Source organism: Panthera onca, chromosome A2, assembly GCF_046562875.1.
Source record: "Panthera onca isolate mPanOnc1 chromosome A2, mPanOnc1 haplotype 2, whole genome shotgun sequence".
NCBI lineage: Eukaryota > Metazoa > Chordata > Mammalia > Carnivora > Felidae > Panthera > Panthera onca.
This window is the reverse complement of record NC_138340.1, coordinates 29,297,863-29,311,741: the sequence shown is the minus strand read 5'-3', so window position 1 is coordinate 29,311,741 and position 13,879 is coordinate 29,297,863. Positions and strand designations below refer to the sequence as shown.

General features: G+C 43.3%; 1 protein-coding gene and 1 non-coding gene across 5 annotated transcripts in view; one reads left to right on the top strand and one right to left on the bottom strand.

Annotated features, from left to right (window-relative positions):
- Positions 1–13,879, bottom strand: part of PTPRG (protein tyrosine phosphatase receptor type G) — a 712,847-nt gene that overhangs the window by 623,463 nt on the left and 75,505 nt on the right. The gene's annotated exons all lie outside the window — the stretch shown is intronic.
- On the top strand, positions 12,204–12,306 carry LOC132679942 (U6 spliceosomal RNA). The gene has a single exon (XR_009610426.1). It is a non-coding gene; the product is annotated as a U6 spliceosomal RNA (small nuclear RNA).

Here is a 13,879-nt window from a genome sequence, read left to right as displayed (position 1 = left end):
TGCAAGAGCCCAGGATAGAATGGTCAAGAGACCAGAAAGACCTTAGAAATGTACATTCACCTCAAACTGGAACCTCCAAACAAATGAAGCAAAAACTGACAGAATTCCACCTACATCTATCACCTGAGCATACTATTAAAAACTTGAGAATGCGTGTCAAGTTATTTGGCAAATGGGAGGTATACAATAGGTGCTTAGAAAGTGATTCAAAAGGCTGTCAAATAGGAGCAGCCTCCATTCTCTTGAGTAAGCACCACCCCACCCCCAGACTCTATGCCAAACGCTGCCCACACATCTGATCTACTTCTATCAATGACTCTGAGGTACAAGAGTAAACTGAGGCCCAAAGAGATTAAGTAATAATTCACCAAGGTCAAATATTCAGGAAAGGTGCGAAATCTCATACCCCTTTAGTGCCTCTCCTATGCCGAACTGGGTTTCCCACGAGGCCAGCCATGAAAACCAGCACAAGAAAGATAGCATTCAGTCAACACTTTGTGTAACATTAAATTCCTTAATTAGCTTTACATGTTCCTTGACAGTTCCCCCAGTTAACAAAGCACACACATGCTGTTTCTAGTGTATTCTGGCTCACAGTGATTTTGCTAGAAAACTGGGAGCAGTCTGAGCCAAGGATAATTCTAATCTCACAGGCAAGCCGATTTAGGATTTCTACATTGGGAAGAGGTTGTCCAGATGAGCAAAGAAGGTTGGAGGGGGAGCCAACACATTTGAGACCACAGCAGGGCACAATGAATCCCAACAAGACAAAGCAAAGATATATATACAACGACTCAGCTGTAAGTGATCTGCTGGACTGTCAGAACCATGAGGACAGGGCTCTGTTTGCTTCATTTGTTTTACCCCAGGGACCTCAAACAGGAATGCTTGGGGCACAGCACATTATAAATAAATACTTGGGGAATAAATCAAAGCATTTTTTGGAACAGGAAAAATAAATAAAAACCTAAAACAAATTAAATGTCCAACATCAGAATTATACAAAGATAGATATTATTCCATTAATTGAAGATTACTATTGCAGCTGCTAAAAAGGATGGATGAGGACTAGCAGAAAAGGTGTCCATTTTGAACCATGCTGGAGAAGGGGAATGAAAAACATGGGAAATGTTCACGATATACAGGGAAACAGCAAAACATCATGGACAGCAGATCTATCCCTATAAGTATACTATGTCTTTCCTATACGTGAGATGTATAGATTAAAAAACTACGAGAACAAAGAACAAAATATCAAGTCAGCATTATCTCTGGATTGTGAGATGATTTTTTAAATGTTCTTTCCTGTTTTGCTGATAAGCACTTTTTAAAAATTGCCCTTCCTCTATCTTATATGTATTTATAAAATGTTCTACAATACAAATTTGTTGCTTGACATAATTTCTACCTTCATGACGTCGGTGGCTGTACTGTAAATCTCCTCTCCTCTGACAGGAAGATCCTGCACCTGCCAAAACGGGCTTCTGAACTTTTACCCAGTGACAAATAGTCGGCAGTTACTTTAGAAGAGTGGCTCTCAAATGGGGGGAATTGGCCCCCAGAGGACATGAGGCAATGTCTGAAGAAACTTCTGGTTGTCTCATCTTGGCAGGGGCGGGGTGCTAGTGCCGTTCATTCCCACAATGCACAAGACAGCCCCCCACAACAAAGAATTATTTGGCCCCAAACATCCATAGCGCTGAGGTTGAAAAACCCTGCTTCAAAGTACTAGGATAGGGGCACCTGGGTGGCTCGGTCGGCTCAGGTCATGATCTCGCGGTTCGTGGGTTCGAGCTCCGCGTCGGGCTCTGTGCTGACACAGAGCCTGAAGCCTACTTCGGATTGTGTGTATGTCTCTCTCTCTGTCACTCCCCAGCTCTCGCTCTGTCTCTCTCAAAAATAAACATTAAAAAAAAATGTAAGTATTAGGATAAAAACCAGGGTGCCTGGTTGACTCAGTCAGTTAAGCATCCGACTCTTGATTTCAGCTCAGGTCATGGTCTCACGGCTCGTGGGATGGAGCTCCCGGCTGTCAGCGCAGAGCCGGCTTGGGATTCTCTCTCCCTCTCTCTCTGCCCCTCCCCCACCTCTCCAAATAAACAATTTAAACATTTTAGAAATAAATAAAACATTAGGATAAAAATCATACTGTGGGGAGCCTGAATGCTTATCCTAAACACAAACAAGAGGAGAAAAAACTTATTAACCTTATTTAAAATGTTTTGTACCAGAGGAACAAATTTCCAGAAGGGCAGAGATGGGGAACACTTGTTCCTCTGAGGATCCCTTCATCCTAGCAGTGTTCATGGCACAGAGAGGTGGCTTAGCCAGTGTGCCATCCATCAGGGAACACAGAGCTGCACTGTGGAAGAAATTCCGACTGCAAAGTCAGATGCAGACAGACTTAGAGATCAGCTCTGCCAACAGCTAACATACTAAACATACTGTGCATCTCCAAAGTGAGGATTACAAGGCCATACTTAATTCTTGTATGACTTCCACTGGCCAAAGCGTATGACACTTTTAACACTGCCCAAGATACACAAGAGCCAAAGGGGTGGCTTGCAAGAGGTGACCTGACCTGCTACGTATGACGTACATACCCAAAAACTTCCATCATGTTTGTGCATGGAAACTGCCTAGCTTCAAGCTCAATGCCAATGAAACCAGGAAAGGCAGTTCCCGTATGAACCAGTTACCATCTCCTGGAGAAAGCTGTGTCCCCCGAACTAAGCCTAACCCCCCAGCCTCATCAGGTTTGTTCAGGACACCCTATTACTGACCAACTGGTAACTACGTGAACACGGAAAAAAATGGCAGGTACCATCTACACCAATAATTTGTGTGAATGTTCTAAAGAAAGATTCACAATAGAACAAAACAGAAACAACTTTTTAAAAATAAAAACCCAAAGGGGGCAAGATTGCTACCTCTGATGAGCCTGGAAGTCAGTTCGTAAGAACTTAATCAACTAAACCCTACCAAGACACCAGATGGTCTGTTAAGTATTTTGGGATTTTTATCTTATAGCCAACACACCCATCTGGTAGCATATAGAAGTTATATTTTTCCTTTAAAAAATACTGAGAAAGACTGTCCAAATACACCGGTGTAATTGAGGTTGATGAATAGGGTTCTAAAAGTGTAGGTAGTGAGGAAAGAAATATAAACACACACACAGATAAATGTATAATTTATCTGAGCCATTAGAGTCAGCAGAATCATATAAACTTTTTACTAGACAACCCCACAGCAAAAAATATAGGTTCAAGTTGCTGAATCATTGTTCAGATGTAAATAGGATTCCTAAAACTTTTATTGGTCGTTAAAATTCATTTATAACATAACGTAAACAAGAAAAGCGGGCCATAAAGCCAAATCCTGGTGAAAGCCCCCTCCAAATGCATACATCTGACAAAAGAGCTCATTTGCAATTCAAGAGTTAAAAGAACACAAAACGGCCGAAAATGGTTGCATTAATAAACTAAAATAAAACTTGACTGTGTTTGATGATGGAATGTGTATTTAATTTGATCAAATGTTCACACCAGTACTCAGAAACATTCATTCCACAGTAGAGAACACACACGGGCTCAAACACAAAACTTCCTTACTCAGTCATCACCCAGAGTGAGGTCCCACAGTTCTCCTCGTGAAAACAGCAGACGCATCCAATGGCTGGATAACAGTGCATCCTATTAAGTCAGGTGCCAAATATCCTTTCTCCTGGCCAGGGCTCCATCATTCATGAGCTCTTTTCTGGCTGCTTCTCAGCAGTTTTGTGCAGAGCTCTCCACTCTGCGCTTCGAACATGAGTCTCATTCCACAAAAATCTTGTATTACACATTCCCGCTAATGTTCCCGGGAACGTGGCAATGGCCCGTTCCGTAAGACTTTGCTGGCATTCAACGTTTTCGGGATTCCGGTATATGTAGCCTCCACCCTTGGCTGCCTTGGTTCAGTTTTGAAACTCTTAGGCATCAAACGATCATTTCCTGACAGCAGCACAGAGCTGTGCTTTTCACACTGGCACCACGCCATCACGGCATTTCTACAGGGAAAACCAAAATGACCAGGCATGGCAACCCGTGGTGTCTAAAGGTTTTATTTTTCCTTTTCAGAAGAAAAGAAAAGAGAATTAAGGACAAAGAGAAATCAGGGGGAAAAAAGAAAAAAGAAAGAAAGAAAGATGTCCCTGATTAGGGTTAGTAGATTGGGACCTCCCGGCTACCATTTGTATTTTTTACAGCCTGCTTTTGGCAAGACAGAACATGGCGTGCTGGCTAAAATAACGCGCTTAGGGACATAAGCAGAGACCAAACCTCAAACTCAGGCTCGGCCAATTATAAGCCCTATCACCAAGCACGTGATCTTAAGTAAAACATTGTCAGTTTGCTTATGTGTAAAATAGGGCAATGGACTTCGGAGAGCAGTCAAGATACAAAGAGCCTTGCACTACACTTAACACAATAACCTAGTTGTTACTCTGATTGAGCCCAAAGTTTCCACTAGGCTTTTTTTCACTTGGGTAGTAAACTCACATGTGGCTGCTTCAGGGTATCACTACACTATATTAAGTCTGTATGCGTTTCTTAGCTTGTGGGCTTGCGGAGACAATTCAAGGAAAAGACATCTTCTATTTTCTCATGTAAATAAATAATTGCTTCAACAAAGATCAGAGTCTTTAAAGTGGAGAGTCGCTACCCAACCCACACACCGCCACCATTACTCTTCTTCCTATTTGGAGTTTGAAATACACAAGGAGCACATGAAAACATTCTCTTGGGAAACATTCAAGCAATATGCCATTATTCTTGCAATACAGGGTAACAGAACCTAATAGAACATTTTCTATCCCCTCTCTTTGAAAGAAGTGTATTCCAGATGGCTGCGAAATGAGTGTGTCGTGAGTATGTGTTTCTGCAGAAAAGCCTAGGAGGTGCAGGCATTCCCTTGGTACGTTAGCCTAGGGTCACCCCAATAAACACCCTGCAGTCAGCCACTGGCACAAAAGGAAATGCTTTTTGTGTCAGAACAGAAGAATTTAGATACTTCAAGATGTATGTTCTAGGAGAAAACTTCTCTATACCACAAAAGTATATTAGAGTAGTTCATTATTTCCTTGGATACTCTCTCTTGCCACCCAGTTTTCTTCCTCCTTGTGGTGAATGTGTGTACCCTGATAGGCGGCAGGCTAAGTGTCTTACAGATGGATCCTTAGAGCCAAGGCCTGTGCCTGGAATACATGGAGGCATTCAAGGAAGAAAAGGATGGATTCCTTAATGGTTAGGCTCTGTTAAGCCCAGCTACGATTCCACTGTGAGGGCTTGGTTAAGGAACAAATTTGCATGGTAATGAACCGACAGGTACACAAATGTGTTGGGTTATTTGAATCTCAGAAAGCCTTCATCTCCACACTCTGCAAAAGTTTCCTTCACCACTTGCACTTTTAGAATATTCCCGGGTGACCAATGCCACAGGATCCATTTAGTCAAACATTAAGCCCTCACTTACCATGAAGTTGTGGAAACTCTTGGGCTTCAGGTATATCAAAAGCCAAGAGGGCAAATACAAGCCAAAGCAGTAGAAGATTCATGATGGGTGCAAGACAGTGCTTGCAGAAGGGCAGGCTGTGATAGGCTTCAAAAACGCCATCATCAGAACTGAAATACTTCGTAAGGTAACATCCCAACGTTGAGCGCGTGAAACATTCAGTAGTGTTTTAGAAAAGCCATCTAGTGTGGTGGTTAACAGCACTAGCTCCAAAGGCAGAATTCGCATTGTGGGATCTGCCTCTTAATGTCCTGGGTGAACCTGAACAATTACACTGTGACTCAGTTTCCCTCGCTACAGAAATTGTGGTATGGGCCTTCCCTTGAGGAGTTGTTATGCAGATTAAATAAGATACTATGCGCATGGTGCTTAGTATAATATCAGGCATGTCAGACAGCTGCAATTATTGTTTTAGTAACATTAACGCAGATAATGGTTTGAAAAAGAACAAAATGAAAGATGGGGGCAGCTGGGTAGCTCAACCTGTTAAGTGTCTGACTCGACTCTTGATTTCAGCTGAGGTCATGATCTCACGGTCGTGAGACTGAGCCCCGCATGGGGCTCCATGGGGATCCTGCTTGGGATTCTCTCTCTCTCCCTCCCTCTCTCTCTCTGACTCTGTCTGCCCCTCCCTGGCTCTCTCTCTCTCTCTCTCTAAATAAATAAACTTAAAAAAAAAAGAAAGAAAGATAACCAAGAATGCTTCCAACACTAGCAATCCATGCTGTCGTGCACCCAGTTAAGGAAAATAGTTGGTTGGCTTCCTATAAAACTAAGCATGCACTTACCACACGACCGAGCAAGTACATACACTCTTGGGTGTTTATCTCAGAGAAATGAAAACTTAGATTCACTCAAAAACCTGTACATGAACATTCATAGCAGCTTTATTTGGAATATACCCAGACTGTAAGAACCCAGAAGTCCTTTAACAGATAAACTGTGTAACAAACCAGACTACATCCATCCCGCGGAATACGACTTAGCAACAAAAAGGGACCAACAACTTGGATGGGTCCGAGGAATTCTGTTGAGTGAAGAAAGCCAACCCCAAACGGTTATATACTGTGTAATTCCATTCATATAATATTCTTGAAATGACCGTGAATTAATGGTAGCCAGGGGTTAGGGGTGGGCTCAATGTAGCTAATAAAGGGGTAGCACATGGCATCATCTTCTTTAGATTCATGTAACCACTACCACAGTAAAGATGCAGGACTGTTCTAGTGCCAGAATCTAAACATATGATAAAAATGCACAGAGGGGGGCCTGGGTGGCTCAGTCGGTTAAGCGTCTGACTTCGGCTCAGGTCACGAACCCACGGTTCATGAGTTTGAGCCCTGCGTCAGGCTCTGTGCTCACAGCTCAGAGCCTGGAGCCTGCTTTGGATTCTGTGTCTCCCTCTCTCTCTGTTCCTCCCCTCCTTGCGCTCTGTCTCTCTATATGTCTGTCTCAAAAATAAATAAAGAATAAAAAAATGTTTCTTTTTTACATGCACAGAAATACACACATAAGCATACCACGTACACAATTGAGTGTGTGCAAAACTGGTGAGATCTGAACACAGTCTATGAATGTGACAATGCCAATCTCCTACTTTTGATATCATACTACAGTTATACAGAAGGAACCACTGGAGGAGACTGAGTAAGGGGTACACAGGAACCCTGGGAGGAGGGGGCAGGGAGTTTCAAATGGAAGTACTTCTGAATGGGCAGAAGAGTTTTAGACGAAGAGTATAAGTTCAATTAAGAATTAAATGATCTACTGCAGAGAAGGAGTGAGCCATATTTCACCTGGAAAGAGCTGCTATCTCTTTGGAGGTAGGAACAGCCCCTATTTGTGTCTAAATAAAGAAGGTGGGATTTTACAGCCACTCCACAGTAAATTAGGACTAAGGAGTCTCCAAGTAGGAATGAGCATCTTAGAGGCAAGAAAAATAAACCAACTCTGCCCAATGTAAGAAAAAGAAGTTACAGCAAGTAAGAGGTAGATGAGCCCCAGGACCACCAGGGAGGCTAGACCGGGAACTGGCAAACTATATCCAAATCCATATACCATCCACGGCTGCTTTCGCTACAACGGCGGAGTTGAGTAGTTCCAAATAAGACTGTATATCCCCCAGGGCCCGAAATATTTACTATCAAAAAAAAAAAAAAAAAAGTGCCAACCTCTGGGCTAGATAACCAAGCTCAGGAGCCAAGCCAATTAAGGCAAAAGAGGTCCTCCAACCACCACTGCTGCCTGTCAACAGGATGTTTTAGCCACTGCCCAAATGGCTTTTCCTCTGTCCCTGTGTCTTCGCAATATGAGCAACAAACAGATCCAAAGTCCGAGGCAGATGTATGTAACTAGTGGCATCCAGGTCAACGCCCCCGTATTAGCTGCAAGGGAAGCTGGAAACCCGAACATCAGACAGACCTTTCTTCCACTACGACTCAGAGCCGACAAGGCCCAAACCAGAAAGGGATTTCAGACAGCAGACAGCAGAACACACAGGATGGGAGTGCTATGTGTAGTGTGGACAAAGCCGTCAACCACAGCCCAACTGGGTAGTTTTTACTTTCTGTGGTTCAACCCAAACACGGTGTTTTCTGCCAATTTGACCAATAAGAGGTGTTAATCGCTGTGAATATTTGCTAAACCCAGGCTTCCATTTGTTGACTTTCATCTTCAGTTTGCCCTTATATCACTGAAAGTATACTTTTACCCCTGGTCTAGACATGCTTTGATTTTTTTTTAAATGCTCTTAGTTGGGTAGGAGGAAAAGTAAGAACCAAAGCTTGGGAGTCTCTTCAGTTGTGTGCATTTATGAAGCTAATTTTAAAAGACAAAGCAAACCAGGCAACCCTAATATTCTAACAACTCCCTAGCAGCAAATGGGTTCTGTCAATCATAGGGCAACACCTTCTCTCATTGTATTGACTTTAAGACAAATGAGTATCTTGCCTTTCCAAAGTAGGAGGCAAAACTTCTAGCAATCTAACGCGGACACGTAATGAAAGATAAAATGAAGAGAGGGTAGTATTTTCAATGATTATCACATTAAAAACAGCACCTTTAGGGGTGATCGGGTGGCTCAGTCAGTTAAGCTCTCTACTTCGGCTCGGATCATGATCTCATGGTTTGTGAGTTCGAGCCCCGTATCAGACTCTCTGCTGTCAGCACAGAACCTGCTTTGGATCCTGTCTCCCTCTCTCTCTCTCTGCCCCTCTCCCGCTCACACGCACACGCTTTCTCTCTGTCTCAAAAATAAACATTAAAAAAATAGCTCCTTTCGGGGCAACTGGGTATCTCAGTCACGTAAGCGTCCAACTCTTGATTTCAGCTCAAGTCGTGTCTCACAGTCGTGAGATGGAGCACGGAGCTGGGCTCCACACTGGGCACAGAGCCTGCTTGAGATTCTCTCTCCCTCTCCTTCTGCCCCTCCCCCACTTGTGCACAAGCACACACACATTCCCGCTCTCTTGCTTTAAAAAAAAAAAAAAATAGTTCCTTTAACTCGATAAGGTTCCATAAATGTTAGATCTCGTGGAACATATTCCTAGCATGTGGACTTGCATCCAGGATTTCTAACGCAAAGCTTCCTTCCAGTTAACAAAAGCCAGACAATTACCAATTGGAATGGAGGTGGAACGACTGATGGGATTTGGGGAGGCAAGTGCGAGGCGCACATCCTTAGGGCTGAAACTAAATCCTGCAAGAGCCAAGTTCAAGGCCCTTCAAAACTAGAGGCATCTCCCCAACTACACCAAAAACCCACGCACTCCTGAATTCCCTGCAACATTGTTTAGTTCTTCCCCGCGATGACTCTTAGTTCTTGCTCATCTCCTCACCGTTGAAACACTAGGGTTGCGTATTGGCTATCCCCTCTTTGCAAATGGAGCTCCCACTTACCAGAAGCCACATCAATTTCATCGGGAAGGTTTCACGCCGCACATAAAAATAAAACCAAGGCTTGCGGGAGATGACGTTGGAAAGCTAGAGCTCAAAAGTTTACTTCGGCACCTCTGCCAAAAACGATTTTCCAGGTCTGAACAGAGGCCTGACACAGTAGATGACACCTCTTTATCAGCTCCAAGAACTCCAGGGGACGTAATTAGCACCCAATTAGTTATTAATAACTTAATATTCACACATCTGCTCGAACTCTGTAGGTGCGCAGTATAATTTAAACATGAGCGTGATCATCCCCTGCTAGGGTAGGTGCCATATACATAATGGATCGGATTCCGCAGAGCCCGATAAGGGGAAAAACTGGAAGCCTCATCTGTTCCTTTCTGTAGGGTGTGAACGGGTCAACTCAAACCAAAGGGTATCCCAGTCCATCTGGAAGAGTTGAATAAAACCTATTATACAACCAAACTGACAGTGTAACAAGCATTAGCCGACTATATGCAATCATCGCACTAGCTCAGATGCCTTAAAATGCCTCTAAAAGAGCTAGCGTATCAGTAATTATTATTTATTAAGCCATTATTACACACCAGGCACTGCTCTGATCACTGTAAACATATCTATTACTTCACTTTTATTTCATTTACCCCTCACAGCCACCCTGTGAGATTACTGCCCACCATTTTACAAATGGGAAAATGGAGGCACAAGTTCACATCACCTGCCAAAGATCACAAAACTACGTGTGGCATGGCTATGATGCAAACTCAGTCCTGTCGGCATGACAAAACCTTTGCTTTTAACCACCAAGCTAGAGTTAATCACTTTCCTCCAAGGCCTGTACCAAAAACCCTCCACATCATTGGGATTACACAAGGCTAAGAGGGGGTCCTAAGCACTTCAGTTTGCTGCCTTCACAGAAGGCCTAGGTGGAGTCTCGTTTTCATGAGCACTGTGAAATCAGATGAGCGACTTCACCTCGAGCTTTTAAAATCTGACTCATATTTCTTTTATCTATAGGCACAAAAAGACCTTTCCTACCACTCCCTCATTTACCCACCTCCAACACCAAACATCTCACTCTTTAGTTACCAAAGTCCCCTCATCCAGAGACAAGAAATAGATAAACTCCCGTATGGAATTCAGAAACACGATGCAATTTCATGCCCAACGTTTCAAGGATGGTCCAGTCTCTCGCTGCCAGGGTGAGGACGAGAAAAATAGGACGGAGATACGGGAGGGGACCTCTGATCACAAAATAGATGTTTCTACAAGGTCTCTGAACAACCCTAGCTGCTGACTACACCCAAGCTACCCAACACAAGCATTTTAAAACACTAGTGAGGGCAGGATTATGTTCTTCCCCCAAATCTGCCTGGAATGTCTATATTGCACAGTCTGGAGCTACTGCCTTTCCAACGCTCTACCGTGCTTATCAAGGAAATTTCCCCTTCAGACTAATTAATGTCAAAGTACAGTGCAGGCCTCACTGTTTTTAGTTTGGTGAAATGCTGAATATTCATGTTATTTCACAGACACCACAAGGCCACACCTAACTAATAAGTATGGTATCTTCCTTCCAAGCTCCAATGAGAATAGGGTATCTTTCAAAGATCAAGGGAACAACAGGCAGGTGTGAATACCCATGGACATCTTGACACGTTTATGAAACAGGAAGGTTATCGAAAATATGGGGCTTACTATTCTGAAAGAAAGCTAAGAACATTTCATAAGCAAAGTGTGCAAGCAAAAGCTATCCAAAACACTAGGGACAAATACTGCCTGAGATTTCCGAGGAATTTATTTTAGGAAAGTAGGCCAAGTGTTGGGATTTAGTTAGAAGGATTTTCATCACAGAACTCATTATAATATCTAAAACTGTAAGCACCCTATATTTAACAATAAAGAAATAGTTAAATAAAATCATGGTATAAGCATTAAACTAAACACTTCTCAATGGTCAATTCTAAAGGTTTTAGAAGAGTAATAGCCTAAAACACGTAAAATGAATACTTCAATGAAAAGGGCACATTACAGCAGAATACAATTTTCATCAAAAAAAAAAAAAAATCTAAGACAAGTATATACAAAAATGCACTAAGGTATTCAAAGTAACTAACTCAGAAGCATGTTTATATTACCTGTGTTTGTTACAATGAACACATGTGGCTTTTATATTAGGAAAAGCTTTTTTGGAGATACCTTACCCTAGCTCCCTTTTTTATCTCTAAGTCTGGAAAATTTCCAACAAAGACCCCACAGAGAAGCCGCAATCCCATACACGATGCCCAAGCTTCCAAATGCCTGTTTTTTTTGTTTATTTTTAAAGTTTGTTTATTTATTTAGAGAGAGAGACAGAGAGAGAGTACCTGTCTGTCCAAGCAGGTTCCATGCTGTCATCACAGAACCCAACACAGGGCTCGATCTCACAAACCATGAGATCAGGACCTGAGCCAAAATCAAGAGTTGTACATTTAACCAACTGAGCCAACCAGGTGTCCCTCCAAATGCCTAGTTTTTACTTGTTAATTCATTTGAATCAGGATCCAGATAAGGTCCACACAGAGCATGACCAGTATATCTTTTAAAATCTTTATGGTTTTCCTCTTCCTCTCTATTTCCCCCTTGCAATTTACTCATTCAAAAATCCAGACCTTTGGTCAGTCTGGAATTTGCCTTTTGTATTCCTATGGTGCTGTTCACCACGTTTTCCAGCCAGACCTCTGTAATGCCTTTAAATTGGTGGTTGGACAGTGCTCACTTCAGCAACACATATACTAAAATTGGAATGATAGAAGATTGTCATGGCCCCTGCACAGGGATGACAGGCAAATTTGTGAAGTGTTCCATGCTTCTTATATAGTTTAGGGGAAAAAAATGGATATTTGGACACTTGAACAGCCTTATGTGGGGTTTTTCTAGGGGGAGGAGTGGAAGGTAGAAGGGAGTAGGGTGTTGCAAGACTATTTCCTAAGAGGTAATGTGTTCTATCACTGGGGGCTCAAGATACCTGGTTGTCTTTTTGTGATAGGATTAACTCACTGTTAATGCCCATGCCTACATTTGGCAATTAATTCATTAGTGGATGCAAAATGGCAGTCCTCCACTTCGCTTTCGTTGTTACAATAATTTCATAAAGGAAAAACTTCTGAGATGCCTGGGTTGCTCAATCAGTTACGCGCCACGCTCTTGATTTCAGCTCAGGTTATGATCTTATCGTTCAGGAGATATAGCCCCAAACTAGGTTTAGCACTGAGTGTGGAACCTGCTTGGGATTCTCTCCCTGCCTGTCCCCTACTCGTAGGTTCTCTCGCTCTCTCTCTCTCTTAAAAAAAAAAAATTAAAATTAATAAAGAAAAACTTCCACCCATCTGCTCCCTGGTTACTCAGGATCAAAAGCTACTCTTAATTTTTAAATACATACATGCTTGTAGATTTAAGCTTTCACTACGTATAGAATAACCAGAAGCCACAAGCAAAAGCCTCCTTATTTTCCAGCCAGATCTGGAGCTCAAGAGTTCCCCAGGTCAGGAAGGGCCCGATCCGTACAAAGTGCAGCAAGGCCAACACAGTGGAGCCTCCAGAGAGCTCAGACCGCCCTTTACCCGGCAGCGCCCTTGGCACAGGGGCACCTGTCGTGGGAGTGGCAGGCCACCTCACTGCGCATGCCCAGGTTACTTTCCCAACGCCAGCGGAGGGCCGCGGGCTGCCCCCAAACCCGAAGCGGGCATCAGGGAACTGAACCGAAGTTCCCCCGAGGCCGGCCAAGGAAAGTCCTCACACCAGGCAGCAAAGCGGAGAGAACTGACAAACTGTGCAGGAGAAAAATGGAATCAACGGTCTGAACTCAATTTAACGATGGCTTTACAAATTGGAAGGCTGACGGCCCGAGGCGGAGAAAGGCACACACCACAGCACGGGGTCAGGGTCTGTGGCTGGTGGGCAGCTCTGTGGCTGCGAAACAAAACAAAACAAAACAAAACAAAACAAAACAAAACAAAACAAAACGGCCAGAAGAGCCGATTTAATAACTCAGGGTCGGCACTTGGGCTTCTGCCTGGGCCTTTGATTTTTATAAACAATCCAGGCGAGTGGAGAGTGCGGAAGCAACTCCGCAGGTAAGCCTTGCATGGCCCCGCCGGTCACTGCGCCAGATTTCCCTCTGGGGCTTCCAGATGGGGAGGCTGGGAAGACCTCCTTACTGCCGGCAAGGTCTCCTCAGAATGCATTCAGTAGCTAAATGTGCACTGGCCCACGGGAAAGAGACCTGGACCATTAAATATAAATGCAAAACAAAATTAGACCCATCCATTCTAAATCTCAGATCTCTGTAGCAGGAAAGGTTTACTCCCTGCTTTTAATTTTTCTAAAAGGCATAAGCACTGAAATTACCGCTCATGACCAAGCACCTAGATTTGGGTACCACCCT